This window comes from Myodes glareolus, chromosome 13, assembly GCF_982192425.1.
Source record: "Myodes glareolus chromosome 13, mMyoGla1.1, whole genome shotgun sequence".
Lineage (NCBI taxonomy): Eukaryota > Metazoa > Chordata > Mammalia > Rodentia > Cricetidae > Myodes > Myodes glareolus.
In genome coordinates, this window is record NC_142038.1 from 31174340 (window position 1) to 31196325 (window position 21986).

General features: G+C 41.9%; 1 protein-coding gene and 1 pseudogene across 2 annotated transcripts in view; both read left to right on the plus strand.

Annotated features, from left to right (window-relative positions):
• The first annotated feature begins 4190 nt into the window (after positions 1–4190).
• The window catches only part of Marchf3 (membrane associated ring-CH-type finger 3), a 147218-nt gene continuing 129422 nt past the window's right edge, over positions 4191–21986 (plus strand). For both annotated transcript variants that reach the window (XM_048418940.3, XM_048418939.3), the window contains exon 1: positions 4191–4404. The gene's annotated coding sequence lies outside the window, so the exon portion shown is untranslated. The remainder of the gene's footprint in view (positions 4405–21986) is intronic.
• On the plus strand, positions 14007–14661 carry LOC148119990 (small ribosomal subunit protein uS3 pseudogene; annotated as a pseudogene).

Below are 21986 nucleotides of genomic sequence, written 5' to 3' on the forward strand. Positions count from 1 at the left end.
ATTTAGGAATATTTATGTATATGAATATATGTATATAAATAACAATTAGGGAAAAAGAGGCCATGGATTTGGAGAAAAGCAGAGTGGAGCAATGGGAAGCATTTGGAGGGAGGAAAGGGAAGGGGGAAATGAATACATTTTAGTCTAAAACAATTTTTTTTTATAAAAGGGTAAATGTGAAAATAATACACCAAGTCTTTTTCCATGGCATCTGTGCTGGCTAGTTTTGGTATCAATTTGACACAAACTAGTGTCATTTGAGAAGGAATCTTGATTGAGAAAAACACCTAGATAGGATCAGCCCGTGGCAAGCCTGGGGAGGGGTTTCTGAGAGGTTGACCTAGGGTTGAGGTAGGAGGGCTCAGCCCATCGTGGGTGGAGCCTCCACTGGACTGGCTTAAGAAACCGTGGATGGTTTAAGGAAACAAGCTGAGCAAGCCATGAGCAAGCAAGCCAGTAAACATCACGACTCTGGGGCTCCTGCATCAATTCCTACCTCCATGTTCCTGCCTTAAGTTCCTGCCCTGACTTCTGTGGATGATGAAATATAAACTGTAAGATGAAATAAACTTTTCCTCCCCAAGCTGCTTTGGTTATTTTGATTTTAAATCACAGCGACAGAAACCTTAACAAAGATACCACCCATTCTTTTTTATTATTATTTATTTTATTTTTGTTTTTTTTATTAATTTTTATTGAGCTCTACATTTTTCTCTGCTCCCCTCCCTGCCTCTCCCCTCCCCACTTCAACCCTCTCCCAAAGTCCCCATGTTCCCAATTTACTCAGGAGATCTTGTCTTTTTCTACTTTCTAGTTCCCATGTAGATTAGATCTATGTAAGTCTCTCTTAGTGTCTGCATTGTTGTCTAAGTTCTCTGGGATTGTGGTTTGTAGGCTGGCTTTCTTTGCTTTATGTTTAAAAACCACCTATGAGAGAGTGCATGTGATAATTGTCTTTCTGTGTCTGGGTTACCTCACTCAAAATGATGTTTTCTAGCTCCATCCATTTGCCTGCAAAATTTAAGATGTCATTATTTTTTTCTGCTGTGTAGTATTCCATTGGCCAACATGACTTTTAACGTCTTCAATATTACATTTGTTTGTATATGTGTACGTGTGTGCATGCCAGTGCCATGGTGCACATATAGAGGTCAGAGGTCAATTTGAGGGGTCATTAGTTCTCTTCCCCTAAGTGGGGCCCAGGGATAGAATAGGCTCAGATATTCAAGCTTAGTAGCAAGTATCTTTTACTATCTTAGCCATCCTAACAGCCCAAAGATGGTTTTTAAACTAACAATTAGCACATGTGAAAAGCCCTCACCAGGGGTGATCATCATGGGTACTGCTAGCCAGCTTCTCCAGCTACATTCACAAGTGCGAATGGACAGGGTCCAAAGACATGCATTTCTTCCCTGGGAGCTTCCTAGTCTATTACCCCAGTCGAAGACGCTGCTTCATGGCAGCTTCAGTGGAGAGGCTTCTAGAGGGTCTTGAAAGCAGACGGAAGAGCATGGTTTCAAAAGGAGAACGAAGTGCTCCTGCTAACTCTAGTTTGGATCAAAGACCCACGGTGGGGGTGGGAGTGGGCGAGTCCAGCCTGCAGCAGGGCCCACTGGAAGTCAGGACAATAGGGCACGTCAATCCATCTCCCTTCTCTGCCCATCCCCCTATTCTTGGTCACCACTGAAGTATGTGGCATTGTTCTATCTAATGCTTCTACCATGAGGCACCATGCTGTCACAGGCCCAAAGAGGTCCAGAGACCATGAATTTGTGCCACGGTAACTGTAAGTCAATGTAAATCCTTCCTCCTTATACAGCACATTTTCTCGGGACTTTATCACAGTGACGAAACCTGACTGACGCATGACTACAACCGGAGAGTGGTCTTTTGGGCCTTCTTTTCTCTTGTCTGATATCCCCAGACCTGTCCCCACCCCAATCCCATTCCATCCCAACATGAGCAGAGATCCCTATAGTCTATCAATCTTCTCTACCTCTAAGTTTTTGTAGGCTAAGGCCAGTCTCCTTAGTCACTCTGCAGCTTCTCAGTGGCTGCTGGCATTAAACCCCAGTTTTTTGGTTCAGGCGTGGCATCACTAATTTCTAACAGCCTGTTAAGGACTATCCAGGTCCTATTTTTCCCCCTTCTAACAACCTGCCTCTGGACCTCTTTCCACAGAGTTCAAAATAACCCATGCCAGAGCTCACCTAAGAATTGCAGCCTTGCCTGCTGCAGGTGCCTTTCCACTCCTTGCCAGTTGAAAGTTGGCCCTTTACCGTCCTTCTCCCTGGTGATGTCATCAGAACCTTCTCAAGAGACATAAGCTGTTGTATTGTTATTGAATATTATTTTACTCTGTAATATATTATTTTAAGGTGTGTTCCTTTTGTTTATGCTGTGGAACATTTGTTTACTGATGTAAAGCTCTGTTGCTTTTGTTTATGTTGCGTTTGTTTAACTCTGTGGAGCTGTGATTCCTTGTCTGTCTAAAACACCTGATGCTTTAATAAAGAACTGAATGGCCAATAGCGGGGCAGGAGAAAGGATAGGTGGGGCTAGCAGGTAGAGAGTATAAATAGAAGGAGAACTCTGGGAGAAGGAGCAAGAAAAGGAGGAGAGAGCATGCTAGGGGCCAGTCACAGAGTGAACGTGAAAGTAAGATATACCAAATTAAGAAAAGAAAAATGTCCAAAGGCAAAAGGTAGATGGAATAATTTAAGAAAAGCAGGCCAGAAACAAGCCAAGCTAAGTAAGAATAAGCTTCTGTGTGTGATTTATTTGGAAGCTGGGAGCTAGGTGGCAGGCCCCTCAAAAAGCCAAAAGAGTAAAACATCATATTACAATGAGCTTATGCAATGAATGCAGGGACTTGTGGCAGCCAGGTGGCCACTGGAATGACAATCTGCAGCCCTCTCACATATGAACAGCCACCTGTACTGAATGACTACATAGACCCTTTAGAATTTCTCAGAACCGAGACAGTGATCTGAAGCACTTGGGTTGCAAGCACAAGTAAGAGATGGGGTGCGGTGGAAGCCTGTGGATGACAGAACAGCAACCAAGTTGGCTTCTTTCTGTTCTGTTGTGCATTTCTGTTGACAGGAGTTGGGTGATGGGTATGGGTCTAGGCCAGATAGGCTGTACCCCACACCAGAGGACAGTCTGGGGCATGCTCATATTTTAAGTCTAAATTAGGCGGCAATACTCAAGTTTGCTTCTGACTACACATTCCCTTCGATCCCCAGTCCTGTGTGTGTGTACAGCCTTCAAACCTGGCCGAAAAGACCATTCTGGCACGACTGCAGCAGCGGAAGTAAGTTGACAACAACCTAAAGGCTCCCAATGCGCTTTCATTTCTTCATCTGAATCAAGGATTTCCGAAGGGGAGAGAGGGGAATGCAGAATCCGACAGATGTAGCTTGCTCTGCGGTTTTCTGTCCAAGAAGATGGATGATTCTGGCCTCTCGATATTCCTGGAGGGCCAAGCAGACAGCAGCAGAACCTACTTGGGAGGATGAGAAGTGCGTGGGGCCCCTTGGGGCGTGAGAAAAATCAGGCTTTTGCAAAGGGTCCCTAGCCGTGTGGAGGGAAAGGGAGAGAGAGTCTTGCTTTGCACTTTCCCGGAGGCTGGCCACAGTGTTTTCCTCTCAGAGCTTAGAGCCATTTCCAGTAGGGTTGAATCTGGTGGGACTCGCCCCCTATGGGTACTCAGAGTCCTCAGACGGCTGCGGCATCTTTGGGGCCAAGTCCCGCACCTCCAGATACGAGGGTTGTTCTCCGCGGCATGCCCACTCGCGACGGCTTTGGGAGCTCCCGCCGTCTGTCAGCGGCAAGGGCCTTCTCTGTCTGCAGCCTCGTTCCCGGGGCGACCCCACCGCATCAGGCCACGCTGGAGTAGCAGCGGCCACCACCACCACCGCACTTCACAACCGCCAACTTACGGGTCGGGTCGCCAGAGCGTCTCCCGGCCAACGCTCGGCCGTATGCGATAGGACAGTGACCGAGGGGCGGGACCATACGGTAGGCACCACCCACGGCCTCCAGGAGTCCTGCTTCCCCGACGATTGGCTATGGACAACGCCAGTCAGATGCTAGTGGACGCTCCGCCTTACGGGGGCTGGCCCGAGGAAGACCACGCCCCACGGCCCCGCCCCCCAGGCGCCTAGTCAGCGCAGCGCGGCGTTCCGCCTCATTCGCTGAGCGGGTCCGTGAATTGTCAGCGCGCTCCAGGCGACTGCTGAGTCGGGCGGCCGCCGTGCTTGCGACGATCCCCGTCAGGTGCCCGACTAGCTCCAATGAGCCCAGGTCTTGCGGGGCGCAAGCAGCAGGCGGTTCAGGGAAACTTGGGATTGAGGATCTGCAGCAGGGGCGTGGATTTGGCGTCTGCACTGGGCCAGGAGGGTGAGTGGCCGCGTCGTGCAAGCCGCTCCTCGGCGCCGCTTTGCCAGCGAGCAGGGGACGGCGTCGGTGCTAGTGGGTGGGAGCGTGGCGACCGTGGGAGGGCTGGGCAAGGCAGGAGACACTTACTCGCTGCCAGCGTCCCGGCTTCCGAACTTCTGGTTTTCAAAGCATCCCAACTCGGCCCGGGACGCGACTGTGCGTCGGCACCGACTTGGCGATGGTGGCAGTCACCCTTAGGTCCGGGGCGAGCCCCTGCCCGTCTGCGGCGGCGACACGGAGCTCGGGGACGCCTGGGTGAGCGCACAGCAGTTCCTAGATGGCTGCGACTGGTTTCTAAACATTAACCGGCGCCCGAGCGGGCGTGCGCTGCGAGCGCCGATCGCGTTCCAAGTGAGAATTGGAGGGACCCTCCGGGGACCTCAGCAGGCCGCTTCCGTACTCTGCAGATCCGAAGACATTGACAGCCGTACTGAACGTTAAAGTTTGGGAAGTAATTGCTTCCTGTGAACCCTTGACTGGGCGCCCCTCTTCCTGGGGTGCGCAGACCTCCAACATCCACAAGAAGGTGTGTCTGAGGAACTTGGTTAGGACCAGCAGGGAGCCTAGAGGCTAAGGCCAGGCTGAGAGTCTGCCAGCCTGGTTTGGTGGTGTTTGTTTAAGCACCTGTGTGTTGAAGTGTTGAAGTTGTGGCAGGAACTGACAACAGAGGATTCAAGGTTAAACCTGACACTTCGTTTGTGATTTAGCCTGCGTTGCATTTTTTTTCCTTCCTTACCTCTCTTGTGGTAAAAAAAAAATGTTGCTTGTTTGTTTGAGGGCAGTTGTATAGATAGCGCTTATATTCTGTATGGACTAAATAGAATTCAGGGCAGTATTGTCTTGTTATTCTTATTTGATATGCGTGAGAGTTTATTAAGAGTGCTAGAGAGAGATGGATCAGGAGTTGGGAGCAGTTCGGTATTTTAAAATATATAAAACATTGATTTATGTAGTAGATGTGAGTGTACATATACACATATCGTAGCGTCTGTATATATGTGCAGGATTGATAGGGGCATGAGGTAGAAATATATGAAGGATTAACTCAGCCTTGAACTTCCCCTGGATTACAGAGATGAACCCTCTTAGCTAGGAGGTATGTGATCGTGTGTGTGTGTGTGTGTGTGTGTGTGTGTGTGTGTGTGTGTGTGTGTGTAAGCATGTTAGCATCTGTCTGGTCTGTCTGGGTCAGTACGTGTCCGTGAACTTTACAAGCACTCAGTTCAAGCACTCAGTTCAATGCTACTCAGTGCAGATTCCACGTTCCTGTTTTACAGCCCAGCAGCCGCCAGCCAGCCCATCTGTTAAAACATAGCATGTACCCTTCAGCCAGAGCACCGGGGTGGATCGTGGGTAGGGGGCAACCCTTAGCAAAACAGCACGCTACAAACAAAGCCTTCCTCCTGCCTTCTATTTTCGTCCATTATTTGACCTGGACTTGCAGTTTTATTGAGGGAGATGAAGGGAATACTGTCTCTAGAAAGGGGCGACTGTTTTTTTTTTTTTCTGAGATAATTGTAGCCATAATTTGAGGAGGGGGAATTACAAGAGGGAAAAAAATTCCCTGAGAAGAAATGTGGTTGTCATGTCGCCAGTGAGGCTGGTTTACAGTCTTGCAGGGACATGTATATCACAAACTATTTTCTTTTGCTTCAAAGAATGCACTGAAAATAAATTGTTTTGAACACACACACATACACACACACAAACATGCTCCCACACACTTTAATAGAAGTAAATAGAACTTTATTGCCAATGTGGAAGTCAAGGTTGCCTTAGTAATTCCAATGAAGCATGCCTTCAGGAATTTATATGCTGGAAATAAGTTTAAATTTGGCCTAATCACTAGTAACAATGGTTCACAATTTGTAGTTTAAAAATAATAAAAAGACTTTATCATAAAATTTCTGATGACTAAAATGGTATGGGAGGAGTGTTATTACAACAGCTTAATAAGTTCCTGCAGGCAAGTGACTGATACTTTAAAAAGCTATAAATTCCTTTAATAGTATAGTTACTTTTAATGACAATAAAGTCAATACTTTCAAGAAGCATCGTTGATCTTTTTCACAATAATTTTATGTTCTTAATTACATTTTAATAGTGGTGTTCATTATAAATTGAAGTGGTTTTAAGAACTCAACACAAGAAGTATTTTCATTTTTATGGTACATAAACATTTGGGAGAAAATATGTAAATCCCTAATATATATGTCTAAATTTGTGAAGGGCTATACCGAACCTCCTAGCTTCACATGAATCATCCAAATGAACTGAGTGACTTCTTGGAAATTCAGTTTTTGTCTAGGAATTCAGTTCCGGGGCCCAGGGTAACTTAGGCATCTGCATTTCCAAGCACTCAAGACAAGTTCTGGTATAAGGGACCTCTAGAACATATTTCAAGAAATAGTGGAATTGTGTTTATGATATAAGATAATAATTGATTATTCATAAATTTGGCATTTGCTGGTCTTATGAAATTGTTAGTTTATTAACTCTCTCCTCAACTATGGGACTCTTTCGTCCTGAGTCTGTCATCTTCAATCATTCCTATTCCAAACTGGCCCCAGTGGTAAGGAAGTCTTCCTGGAGAAACAAAATAATTTAATTCCTCTCCTCGGCCTTGGTTCTCATCCACTCTCTGCTTCTGTACTTGTGATTCTGGAAGGCCCTGGGATGATTTGGCCAGTCCTAATACACACTGTTGACCATTTGATTCTGGGATGATTTGGCCAGTCCTAATATACATTGTTGACCATTTGATTCTGGGATGCTCTGGGATGATTTGGCCAGTCCTAATACACATTGTTGACCATTTGATTCTGGGAGGCCCTGGCATGATTTGGCCAGTCCTAATATACGTTGCTGATGGTTTCATTCTGGGATGCTCTGGGATAATTTGGGCAGTCCTAATACAAGTTGTCGATCATTTCCCCTGAAGGATGAAAGGGGAGGCCTATCATATCTCTTGGTGATAGGACGGAAGCGTGCATATAGTCAGGGATGGTACAGACTTAACCAAACTCAAGTGTTTCCTTGGCACACTGTCGTGACTTGGATGACCAGCCATGAGCTCCAATCGCCACGATACTCACGTTCTGAAAGTTACCGCTGTCCCGTGAATTAGGTAAAATTTCTCATCACCACAGAGATGGGTTGAAAATTGATTGCTTTCTGCATTCTTACTGAAATCAGTGCTAGTTTTTATTTATAAATTATTGCCGATTTGTTTTTGCTAATTTTCCTTCTGACCCCAGTGTGTGTGTTCTGTGTTCTGTTCTTCTATTTCATACTGATAAAATTCTCCATATTAGACTCTTAGGTAAGATTTGAAAGAGAATGGATCTCTATCAGAAGTTGCCCTCTCTACTGTTCAAGTTTTTAAAAAAAAGACTTCTTGGAGGTCAGAAATGTTGAGAATATTTACTTCCTAGATGAGAAAAGGATATAGATAGATTGAGACACTGAAATTATATAGTTCCAGACTCTTGGATTATCACAGGGACCTTTAAAGAGCGATTTCTGTATTGGGGAACACTTGGCATTTGATAGGTCACTTAATCTTTGGAGGACAATGATTTTTTTTTCCTACTTAGTGACAGATGAGCAAACAGCAGCCACAAAAGGATAATACTTGAATTCTGTCTTTCATGTTTGAAGATAATGCCCATAAGTGAGATGCTGGCCTAATGCTGTGAGCTGCCTTTGTTTAGTTTGTGGTAATGCTTTTTTATTTGTTTTAACCATTGTCTTTACATTTTTCCTTTTATTGGATTTGACTTTATAAGGAAAACTTATAAAGTCAGCCAGCATATATGATAATTGTTTGGGTGACCCTAAGCTTAATTAGCCAACCTTGACATGGAGAGACTAATGTTTGCTAAAGGTCACAGAGCACAACTGGGGACAAAGCCTACATGAGGAATTCTTTGGACTCGCATTTTAACATTGCACTATTTTTGTCTGTTGTCATGTTGCACTAATATTACTGTTTTTACACTAACAAAAATTATTACTTACATTCCGTTTTCCCAGGTTCCACATGAGTTGATGGATTTAGAGTGGCTATAAAACCTGAGGTATACCACAGCCCCAGACACACAATGGCACTGACTTATGCCCATTTAGACAGACAGGCAGACAGAATGAGAGAAAGGAAGGAAGGAAGGAAGGAAGGAAAAGGAAAGAGAAAGCAGGCAGCCACAGTAGAATGGTGCCTTTTTTTGAAACTGGGCCATAGGTCATTACAAGCTTCAATACAACAATTCTTTTTTTTTTTTAACCATGGCTGCCTTTTGGCATCTAACTTTCATTTGATAAATTCTTTTCAAGTGTTTGACCCTTTTTTCTTTACCCTTATTCCCATAGTGAAATCATTTAAAAGAAAGAAAATGTTCACTTTTCAAGTCAATCTGTTCTCCTAACAGAGAAATTTTAACCATCTTCACTGTTCTCCCCAAATCCTCCTTTGAGTCCCTCTGTTTGCCAGTCTAGTAGTATTTTCTTATAGAAAGTAGTTACTGAGCTAGAAAAGTCTTAGTATGGCATTGGCTTTGTGGCTTCAGCAATGAGGAGAAAGGAAAATGGTGGAGGATGATGCTGAAGTGATACTGATATGTGTTTCCTACTCAGTATCCCCGGCTTACAGCGTCCGTGTTATATTTAAGGTCCAGACGAATGGAGTGACAGATGCACTCATCTGTGTCCTCACAGACACCGCTAATACAAGCTGCAAACATGACTGCAGACAGCAGAGCCTGGGTTACACAAGGAAAACAAATGCTTAGCTCTGAAAAAGGAACTAGGCCTAGAGTGAAGGGTCAGGGTGGGGGTGGGGCGGGGACTGTGTGGGAAAGAAATACCTCTAGTGAAATGCCAGACAGAGTGGTGAGAAATTTATAGAAGTGGGGATGGTTTGGGGTTTCTTGCAGGCATTGATTCTGTTCCTTGTTGTCTTCACAACCCACTCACCCTGCTTGCTTTTAATAATTTATTGTAGCAGCAGGCCTTCCCCTGGTTTCTTCTTTTTATAACTTTTTTCCCTTCTCATCTCAAGGTCTAATCCAAGGCATATATAATAGTGTGGCTGGTCTCAAGTGCTCAGGAAAATCCATGATCAATACCAGTACATCATAAACCCCTGGCTGTTCCCGTTCTGTTTTGCAATGTTTCCTTCCCTGTTATATTAACTTGGTATCTATGCTTTAAACAATATTTTATTAATCTTTGCACAATGAGACGTCTGATCTTATTCTTCTTGGCTGGAAATGTCTTTCGAGTAATCTATCATCGGACCACCATTGATCTAATGATGTATTTATTGCACACTATTGCAGCCCTGGCAAGAAACCCAGTATGGTTCTAAAAATTTGATTAAAAAGAAATCAAGTTTTTGCAAGGCGTAGCTATCCAATTATGTTAGGATATGCCAAGTATATTTTATGCTAACACACACACATATTTCAAGTGAGCAGAATACACTCTTTTTGAAGGTTCTTAAAACTTTTGCTATGAAATAAATAGAGCGAGAAGATGCCACATAATTGGAAAAATTATGAGTGTGTACCCTAAGACTTTTCTTTTGAGACAAGGAGCCCTGACTGAACTGGAATGCTCTGTATAGACCAGCCTGACCTCAAACTCACAGAGATATACCTGCTTCTGCCTCCTAAATACAAGGATTGCAACCATGTCTGGTTCTGATATTCAATTTTTTTTATTTTAGTTTATGTATATAAGTGTTCAGCCTGCATATATGTGTGTTGTGTGTGCACCGCATGCTTGTCTCGTGCCCACTGAGGCCAGAAGACATCAGATCTCCTGGAAATACAGACAGTTGCGAGTCACCATTTGGTTGTTGGGAGTTAATCTGAGTCCTCTACAAGAGCAACAAGTACTCTTAACCATTGATTCATATCTCCAGTCCCCAAGATACAATATTTTTTAAAGATTTATTTATTATGTATAAGATGTTGTCTGCACATGTGCCTGCAGGCCAGAAGAGGGTACCAGATCTCATTACAGATGGTCGTGAGCCACCATGTGGTTGCAGGACCTCTGGAAGAGCAGCCAATGCTCTTAACCGCTGAGCCATCTCTCCAGCCCGATACAATGTTTTTCTAAAGATTATGCCCTTGTATCCTAATATAGATAGATTTATCTTTTTGGTTGACAAAGCAAATATGGTAAGAAGTAGCTCCCAGTCTAGAAAGCAAAATAAGCTAAACATAATTAACAAATCCGAATTGAGTACCTGTCATGGGAAGACATTATTTTTTTAAAAGAATTGTAGTTGAGTATTAGCTCTTGTCTGCTTAGCTAGTTCAAAATTCATTTCAATCGCTAACACTTTGGGGAAAGTTTTCTCTCCATGCCCCATTTGGACTCACACTCTCATCTTAACTTCCTGCATTCTCCTCTCCAGTCTGGAAGCCTGGACTTGTTTAAAGTTGGTGACCTGTTTTTCATCTTATAGTATCTCAAGAAAGCGTTGTTAGAAATAGTGACGAGCTGTGCTAGATGCTACAGAGAGCTACAGATGGAGGTTCTTGGGGCTCCAAGGGATCTACGTAAAATCATTCATCTAAAGCATAAGTGTCACCGTTACTGAACCATAGAACCAGTGTCAGCACGTCATAGAACGTTTATCCATTCCTGCTCCACCATCAAAGCCCCTTTACTTCGTTCCCCTTACCTCCTCCTCTTACTGCCTGCTGGTGTGACTTCTTCAAGAACGCCTCTAGTTCTCTTCCTCTCTAGGCCATCTCCCATGACCATTCTGTTCTCACACTCCATGTTATATCCTGAAAGGTAGATCCTCTTTGACATGTGGCGTTGCCTCACTCATGTCTTCTGAAGTCACTGACGGCTTGGTTCCTCTCTCTGTCCAGTGTAAATGGCCAGGTCGTATTGGTGAGGAGATGTAAGGGCCCTCTGAAGAGCAAGATCCTGCTGAGCCGAGAGAGGCTGTCATCCAGTCACTGTGACAGGGAAGCTTTCAAAAATAATAATTGAAGTATATTTTTAGCTTAGAGACTAAGTTTCAGAGTAGTTTCCATTTGTAAATTCCCTTTCTTTGAGGAAGTACCCTCAACATGGTCATTATTGACCATGGTTTAGTGGCTTAGGTAAGCTAGTGCCAGGAGTTGCATTACTACAGTCATGTATAGATCATACATTCAAGTAGCTTATAGTTCAATTGAATTAAACTTAACTTTCTGAAATAAAGCCATTAATTCAGCTCTTTCATGTTGATCTCATGGGACCTTAGAGGATTCAAGGGATCATGGACCAGAATTATCTGTCTTATCTGAGAGATTGAATCTCACTTAATTTATGTGCTTTCTTCTTGTATCTGCCAAGAAGACATAAGAAAGTTGAACAGTCTAAATCCAAAGGAATTTAGATATCTAAAGGCCACCAAGATGAGCAACGGGAGCTCAGATACTGGTTTGGGTGTACCGTCCGTACTACTACGTGTACTACAGTACTACGCGTGTACTACTACGTGTACTACAGTACTACGTACGTGTACTACTACGTGTACTACAGTACTACGCGTGTACTACTACGTGTACTACAGTACTACGCGTGTAGTACAGAGCCTGCACTACAGGACCATCCACGAGCCAGGCAAACACACAAAGATACACAGACAGAGACACGGGTCATCCTTGAAACAAGAATGTCCCCCTTTATTCTGTACCAGAGCCACTTATATATGGATCCTTAACTAACAGCCACACCCCAACCAAACCCACCAGAAACCACTCTCCTGCCATCAGGAACTCCTGAGGGTCTCATGCTCAGAGTAGCTACAAACACAGAAAAACCAAGTTGTTTTGCTCACAGCAGCTGCCAGCATAACAGATTGTTTACAGGAAATTCAGGGTCTGGGTCCACAGCCCCCAATATTTGGGATCTTCTAAACCAGGAATATTTTTCTCAGCATATAGAAGGGCCTACATTTTCACCTTTGGATCTAGGTGCCTGGAAGACTTAAGGGGATCTCCAGATAAAGTGCAGAGGCCAAGTGGAACATTGAAGTTCACCTTCTTCCCTGCAACAGATGAGCATCCTCCGAGTGACGTTTTGCTTTGTAGTTGCTCAGGTCCTTTTCCTGGATCTTAGATAGGAAATCTCTTCCTCTCCTCCAAGCTGTGAGGGGATATAGGTGACAGGGTGGCTGTAGGGGTGCTCGGGGTATATAGTGGTAGGTGGTGGAGATGTAATGGTGTTGGAGATCTGGGGGGAGTAGGGTAGATACAATCAAATACATTGTCTACAATATGAACTTCTTGAAGAATATATTTAAAGTTTTCTGTATTTTTTAAAGAAACTTATTCTTCTTACACTTGGTGTACACGCCTCACAAACAAGATGCTCTTGGTCAGAAAACTGCTGTCCCTTAAGCTTTTAGATGCCCCTAACTTCAACCTTTCTCCATAGTTCAGTCTCCATCTACCCTCTAGTATTTTCTTTCCTATGTATTGTTTTCTGCTATTTTCAGGTACTTGATAAAAGCTCTTTCACAGCCAGTGTTACCAGTAATCTCTTCCCTGTGAGTAATGGTAATTATGATCATTCTCAAAGGACTTTGTGTCAGCATTCCATGCATTTTTCTGGTGGGGTATTGAATACTCTGAGAACTGCATACAGCATACTTATAGAGTAATTAGCTTCCTACAACCTCAGTCTTCACCATTCCTACTTGTGCTGGTGACATTCCCCTTTATCTACTGGATTTTCTTTCCATTAAAAAATATTGACAGTAACTTTCAACTTTCCTCATTTGTCTTACTTCATTTTTCTCTTTTTTGATGTTTCCGTTTGCTCTCCCTGATCTGCCTAATTAGGTTGTATTGTTTCTAACCCATCCATCTACTTTTCAACAGCGTTCATGCCCTGGCCACATCTACACATTTAGAGACCATTCACACATTGAATGAGCTTCCACCTTTGCTGCACATCAGTAATGAAGACATGAAGTGGAATTCTGATAGTGCTCTTTTCACGAGCTGAGGCATCATTTAGTATTCCGGTCTTAATTGTGGTCTCTTAGCCAATTTTTACCCATTATGATGCTTAGCCCATTTTTCAAGTAGTGTTTCTTAAATACTATATGAAATTATAAAAATCAGTATTCCTTACATTTGTGCTTGCCATTATGTTCTAAATTTATAATTCTATAATTTTCTTGTAGGAAAATACATATTAGACTAAAATGGTTAATTTGGTTTCAAGCCATAGTGGCTTTGGCGTATTGGGAATCATTAGACATTGTGCTGCCTCTTAACGCATTCCCAGTCGCTGTCATCAGCTCCCCCATACAGTAATCCTGTTCCAACTCCTCTGGCATATCTATTATTTTGGAAAAAAAAATGAGTATATTCCCTACCCCCACTATTTATTTCACTTAAAAAGAAGAAGAAGAAACTCAAAAGTGGGAAAAGTAAACACTGTTCTTTGATGGTATCTTAGTTTCTTTGGGCTGCCATAGCAAAATATCTGAGTTTGGGTGACTTATAAGCAACTAAAACATATTGCTCACGGGTCTAGAGCTCGGGAAGTCCAGGAGCAAGTGATATCACCTTTGGTGTCTGCTGTTGGTCTTCTTCCTCGTAGTTGGGATCTTTTCACTGTAATCTCATAAGTCAGATGGATCTTGGTGAGAAGGGTCGTTGGATCAGAGAGTTGACAACAGCATTCCAGAAGAAGTTCGGCTTCCCTGAGAGTAGTGTAGAGCTTTATGCAGAAAAGGTGACCACGAGAGGTCTGTGTGCCGTTGCTCAGGCAGTCTCTGCGTTACAAACTCCAGGACGGCTTGCTGGGCAAAGAGAGTGGGGCCCAGGGCTGCAAGGCTGTGGTGTCCATGAAGTTTGTGAATGGGCTGACAGTCCACAGTGGAGACCCTGTTAACTACTATGTTGACGCTGTCATGCTCCATATTCTCCCCAGGCAGGTTGTGCTGGGCATCAAAGTAAAGACCATGCTGCCCTGGGACCCAAGTGGTAAGATCAGCCCTAAGAAGCCTCCGCCTGATCATGCAAGCATTGTGGAACCAAATGATGAGATCCTGCCCACCACCCCCATCTCAGAACAGAGGGTAGGAAGCTAGAGCCACCTCCCATGTCCTAGCCAGTGGCTGCAACATAACAGGGTCTTGGCAGCTGCTTGGAGGTTGGATGTTGTCTTCGTCCTGTACAAACATTTAATGAAATTTTTCACAAAGGGAGAAAAAAACAGCAAACTGTCAGGTATTTTCCTTTTCAGGCAAATCTGCCTTCTAACTTGAAATCCTAATCTTCTCTGGAATATTTTTTTTTCCCAAGTTAGTTCTCTGATCTAAGTAGAATATGAAGCAGTTTTTTGCTCCTTAACATCTGGCCTGTGACTGAGATCTGCAATATCCTTGTGTGATCTCTGTTGAAACTCTTGTAATTGGATAAAAGCTTAGTTGGCAACCTTCTGGAACAAAAGATCCATGAAAACTATACTTCATTTATGTCTCAGGAGAACAAATGTCCCAGACAGGTGGGAAACAAAAGTAAAAATTTTTAAACAGGTAGGGAAAGCAAGGGAGAGAGTATTTGGTACTGGCTACCCATGTGTTTGCCTGTATGACGTGTCAGTGATGCCGAGGAAAATGCTGTATTACTTATGTTCTAAGATTCTTAAACCTTGTTGAACTAGAGTTAGAGCTAGCTTCTAACCCTGGACCTTCTCAGATAAAGAAAAATGGGTAGGGTCTTTTTCCCTAGAAGACCTTCTGCATCCAATTCAAATGGATATACGTAGTAAAGAAATGTAAATCTCAAGTGGAAAATAAGGCCTATAGCAAGAGTGGCTGATTCAGTGGTGCAATGGCGTTCTCATCTTCCCTGCTCTTGCCGTGGACCATTTCATCCTAAGACTAGTTCTCTTTGTGTTTCTGACTTGGTTGTAGCAGTTCAGATGTCACTTGAAAACATGACAGCATCTAGAACACAGAAAAATGGAACCACTGTCATTATTTCAAAGTTTCTTCTGAAGATAATGAGAATATTCCCTTGAAGAAGTGGCTCACATGCCCACCCACCTCAGAGTCACTAGCCATGCATCAGTGCCCGAGGGGGAAGGGTAAGCACAATTGGCATTCTGTTAACAAGAAAGAATAGGAAGGTATACAGGTATTGGGAGAGATGGGGTACAGCATAGGCACTGGAGGCATATGTAAATGTCTACTGCATGTTATGACTTCAAACATTTCCTTGTCATGGCTGCTATGTGGTTGGTAGGTACCACTGATGGATAGAAGCAAGAAAGATACAATGCAAACTAATTAGGGACAAAGAAGTGAGCTAAGATCAATAATTATTCTGATTACAGCCACAATAAACCCTAATGAGCTTGAATGTACTAATTTATGTCTTCTTGTACTCAAGAGGTAGATGCTCTTTGATTGGCAAAAAAAATTAAAATAATTTGCTTATTTCTCAATAATTCTCTCTGTTATATTTTGTACTATAGGTTTATATGAATGTAAACAATTGTATTAACTTTATATATCATTCTGCTAACAAGAATGATGATTATGGATGTTTATAACTGGACATAATTTCTTATGCATGCTTTTGTAAAGTAAGAATTTAGCATCCAAGAGGACTTAGTAATTTGCTGAGATCACACAAGTAATAAGTGGCTAAGCTAGGATTCAGACATGAGTTCACCTGCTCATGTCCCTTCCTACTCAACATGACTGCCTATTTTCTTGAAAGATAGTCCTAGGACTATCACGGTCAGCAGAGCTTTAAATGATTGGACCCTGCCCATCTCCCTGGCCTTATTATTTATCCCATGGCCCTGGATCAATTTTCTAACCATATGGCTTTCTTATTGTTGGTGTAATAAGCCAGTCTCTTCCCCACCTGTGACCCTTCGCATTTGTGATTCCTTCTGCTTGGATCACACAGCCTCCGTTCCTATGGCTACATCTTTTCTAACCAGGCTTTGAAATAGCTCTTCTTTCTAACTATATCCAAGGACTAGCACATCTATCTGTTTAGGCATTCTCCCCAGTCCTTACTGTTTCCTCCCCACTTTTGTTTGATTTATGGTACTTGTAATAGTCTCATATAATTTGCTTGGTTATCTAGTTTTTGATCTGTTACCTTCCACCTATATTTTAAAATGAATGAGCAAACAAATGATTAAGTTAATTAATGAATGAGTGCTTACAAATCTTGATTTCTAGTAACCCAGAATCAGCCTTTACCTCCCACCCTAAGGTAAGATGCCAGTTGTCATTTGAGTCTGAATATATCAAGCTCAAAATTCTTCTTGTAAAATTTTAAAACTAATTAAATCCGTATTTTATTCTGTTCGAGGGCAAAAGTAACATATATCAAAGTTCTTTGGTGAAAAATACACTTACTATGGTTATATACATGTGAGATTTAAGAAAGCCTAGTGCAAGAGGGGCATTTAAATAATAAATTCTGGATTCCTTATTTAGAATAGTTTATTGACACCAACACTTTTAATTTGGTTTCAACTGTTTAAGAAGGAAATTAATTATAAGACTGAATTTTAAAGTGGGAGAATTATAGTTGCATTTATAATGGTAAATTCACTTAAAATTGATTTCTCTGCATGCACTTAATTTTTCAACTCATATATGTACTTAAATGACTTCTTTCTCGGAACTGTGTTCTTAATTGTTCCAAAGTAATTATGGAGGTGCAAATTGAAAGATAGCTTTACCGCACATGTTAATTCATAAGCAATTGGCATACATGAAGCAGTGTTTTCTTCCAACGTCCTTTTGCTCTGGCTTCGCCTTCTTCATCAAAGTGAGTGCTTTTGTAAGTATCTGCAGTTTTTAATTTCATTGTTGTTCTGTGGGTTGTGTCATGCTAATTACAGTGCAAGGCATTATTTTTCTGAGGCTCGCAATGTGATATTGGCATGCAATTAAATAAACCATATTTAAGTTGGACAAAAACTTTGCATTCCCTTCGTCCCTGTTCATTTTCCCTTAGTCCCTCCCCGCAGGGGACCCCACAAGCTAAGATATCTTAGCCCTTAGCCCGTAGTGTGAGTCAATCCGCTCCCTTTTTTTTTTTCCTTGTCACCAGATGTTCTCTTGTCAGGAAAACCTGCTAGTCACTTACTATGAAATATATTTCAGGCTAAACTTCCAGCATCTGATTTCTAAAAACAGATTTAAACTTTATAGTGAGTAAAATATATTTGAGACCAATTTGTAGTCAAGTTCTTGCAGATTATTTTTATATTAAGTCTTAGAAACAAGTCATAAGAAATGAAAGAAGGACGTTTTAATGTTGACATCATACTTTCTTCATTCCTCATGTGTCTTGGTGGAGAGCCCTTCCTTCTTGTTTCATTTGCACGTTTTAATCTGAGTAAGGTTGGAGATATAAATTTGTTGGCATTCACTGGGATCCTAGTGAAAATGAGACCAGGAATTAAAGGGCTGGGCTAATGTGTCATTATTATTTAAATATTATTATTATTTAAGTTTTATATGCATATGGTCTATGGCTCTTGGGGGCCTGCTTTTGGCAGGGTGGTTTTCATGTATAATAGACTGGCCCTTTTATGTACCAACTGAATTCTTTCTTTTTCCTTTTCTCCTATTTTTTCCTCGTCAAGGCTGTGTAGGTGAGAAGCAGCATGGGGTTATAGAAAATGCACAGCAAATGCAGTAACGATGAGAAAGAATTCATAACGGGTACACACATTGCTGGAGTATTTCCCAAGTACTTTGCAGGGTGGTAGTGAGGTTTCTTTGGCAGAGGCCAAGTGGAGCATGTGCTTTTCCATATGTGAGCACTGTGATTTGAAAGGTCCTTTATGGTTCACAAAAGCAGCTGCGTTTGAGCTGGTGTGGTGGCCATAGCTTTGAAAATTCACTTAAATACTGCAAACTCCTGACATCTATTTGGAGATTTGGTTGCATGTTGGGAATTTACTTATTCACAAGTGACACCGAGCAAGTATTCTTTGTTAGATAGTGGGGCACTTTGTTCATTTCATTGGGCTTTTTATATCAAAACTGCATTCTAAGCAGTGTTTGCAATGTTACATACAAATGGAAATTTCTAAGAATTTCAGCTCTAAATGATACCGCTACCATTGTTTATTTTCATCTTCAACAAGTCATTTGCTACCAACTCTCCTCTTGAGTAACTAGGACACGATTCTTTGACTCTGCTAGTTTTCTATTTATTAAGTACCAACATACCTTAACATCTTCATGAGTTGCTTAGAAAACAAAAGATGAATGCTTTGCTTTTAGCAGACCATAGCTACTGTATTTCTAAATGACAAAGGAAAAAAATTACTGCAAAATAGGATTAGTACAGATAGTTTAAGCTGGAAATCATCTTAAATGTTTCATGGCTACACTTTGTGCTAAATATAAAAATAATTGTGTTTCCCATGTGTTAGCATCAAAAGCTCTGGTTGGAAAACCACATGGTCTAACAAGTAGGTCACTATTGATGGTAAAACATGAGACAGGAAATGTCACAGTTAAGATTAGAGACCCAAGCAGTATGTCTCACCATACTTTGGTCGTCCAAAGAACTAGACGGCTCAACAGGATATAACTAACTTTAGCCCAATTTGAAAGCATTAGCAAGGATAGCCTTTTAATGTCTTTTTCTCATTTGTTTCTAGATAGTGTAATTCTCCTGTTGGGCAAAATAATTGAGCTGCTTAGGTTTGCACAGTGACAGACTTCAGAATGTCAATTAAAATGATAGCCATTACATTCTGTAAGTGTACACAGAAAGCCATAATCAGCTGTATACACTTACATGGATGGGTTCACTTGATATTTGAAATTGTTAACAAGGATAATAGATTGGAAACAGTTCTCAAGAGTTCTTTTAAAAGTTTCCCTTGTCTTCATATTTGAAAATGTGGTAATGTAGGCACATAACAGAGGGTGCCTTTAGGAGATCTAACTATCAATTCTTTGGGGAAATATGAGGGACATTTAGTATTTTGTAAGAGGGAATTTCCACCACTGAAGATACTGAGTTTTACAAGGACACTTGGATATTCTAGATATTAGACAAAAGACTGAGGGGGACAGGGGAGGGAGCAGTACTCTCCAGCCTTTGTTTTGATGAGAGATAATAATACATTTTGAGGACTCAAACCAAAATGGAGCCTTAGGTTCTGAGCATTGCCACTCCTTCGTGCTACACTGAGCAGTTGAAAACATGCCCAAAGAGCCTGTGGTTATTTGGACGAGTACATAGAGACATGCCGTGATGACTGAATTTGGATCTGTCATTAGAGCCTTATTCATCCACTTCCAGCACAGAGTCCTTCACAAGTATACCCTGGCTTACAGACTCACTGTACTTTGAGTGGAGAGTTTTATTGCTTGAATCTCAGAGGTCTCCCTAGGGTTGTGTTTTCAAAGGTTTTTAATGCAGATTAAAACACTCTATTTTGTACGGGGATTATTTCATGTAGGTTATAACTTTGAAGAGGGCAGAGATGTAGAAGGAAATCTCAGTGGAATAAGTATTTTTTTAATTTATTATTTTAATGGGGTAGAATACAAACAGAGCATTTACCACATCAGCTTTCAATGCATGCAATTCAGTGCTATTAAATGCCTTCATGATGTGCAACTGTTAACACCATCTATATCCAGACCTCATTCAACTAGAAATCTACGCCCATTTAACAGTAACCGCCTATTCTTTCCTCCCCAACACCCTGACAAGCACCGTTCTCTACTTTTGTCTCTGTGTTTTTGATGGCTTCATCCCATTTTAAGAGGGACTGTGAAGTATTTGTCTGAGTGATGTCACTTGGTATAATGATCTCAGCAGTCATGCATGCTATTCTATACACCAGACTTTTCCTATTACAGTTGAATAATATTCATAAGCAAAAAAAAATGTCCACGGTATTTTAGTTTGTATTCCTTCTCCAACTTAAACACAGAACCTAGATCTTCATGCCTGATCCAAGAAGAGTATACTGGGGAGCAGGTTAGAAATACAGCCCTCGAGAATGAAAGTCCTGGGAGCTGTTTCCTGTCAGCAGTGAAAAGACAGTAGGATTTTGTTTGGAGAGAACCCGGGAAGCATGACAGCTGATGTGACGGCTAGCCCTTTCTCCCTCTACGTGTCTGTTCTCAGTCATCACAGTGTGAGCTGGTCGTGAGCTGTAGGCTCAGCTCCTTGTCTAGACCTGGTTCGGAGAACGTGAGGTGACAGATTTGTGGAAACATCCTAGAAAAGATCTAGGAATGTCTGAAAGACAGTTTTGCTTTTAAATGGAAGGATAGATTTTGACTGCTCTTTCTAGTTTCAAGGATGTATGAATAATAAATATTTAAATCCTTATGTGTTTTGCACAACCACTTACCATGTTAAAAAATTAGTTATCTGTTTGGGGTTTCTACTATAAGATTTCTTTCTAAAGTCAACATAAATAACCAGATGGTCAGGTCTTCTATTCTGCTTTGACCCTAGTCAAAATCCTGACCCCTAGTTCTGACTCTGCCTCTGTCTGAGTGGAGGTGATATAGAAGCCACCAGACTCCTTTCAGGGCCTTAACATTTCCTTTTTGGGAAAGGAACAAAAACCTAGTTCATTTCTATGGACATGTTCTGATGTTAACAGTGTGATACTGTTCATCTTGTAAGCCTACTGACTGGCTTCCTTTCTGCAGTTAGGAAGGTGTCAAATCAGTATCTGGTTGGTAACTTACAATTGTAAGGGCAGTGCTCACTATCTGGTTGCTTAAATTAGCATTTGGGCTCCTTATTTAACCCATGTTACACTGAAGAACTCAATTAAATGTGTCTGGTCACCAAAGAATAGCCGGTTAAGTTTCATTCTTTAATACAAGAAGAAGAAAGACCATTTTTCACCTGAGCTGGGTGACTGGAGTTGGCGGAGTGTGGTGGGTTTAGTTTCATAGGAAAATGAAGAGGGGAAACTCAATATGCAAACATGTAACCAGAACCCAGGGAGGATTCACATAGCTACCTCTGTCACTTCACGTATGAAATACAACACCAGTGCTTGTAAACCAGCACTGGACAAGAAGTAGCACAAACATGAAAGTCATAGGTCCACTCTATCATCATCCTAGAGGACCAAGGGAACACTTATTTCCGTTCTAAATGAGATGCAGCTCTTTCATATGATTTTTTGTAGTCTTTTGGATAGGCTTTATCAGTGGGATCTCTAACAGAAAACACAACTTAGATTTGATTACATTTCTTTCTGCTAATAAAAACTTTTTCCAAAGAAATACTGTTATATACAGTACCTGTTGCACAGCCTCTGGAAGAAATGAGAGGCCTTGGGATCTCTTGGGGATTCTCTTAAAAACAAGAGGAAGATGGTTTTGATGGGGGAAATGTGGCCAGGCATATTCTGAAGTCATCTGTTGCCCCTATTGTTCTTCATTTTAAAACTATTGAGCTATTGTGTAAGGACTTTTAAACCTGTTATTTGCAGTTAACCAGAAACTCCTGCCTAGAAACAGTCTCTTACATGTT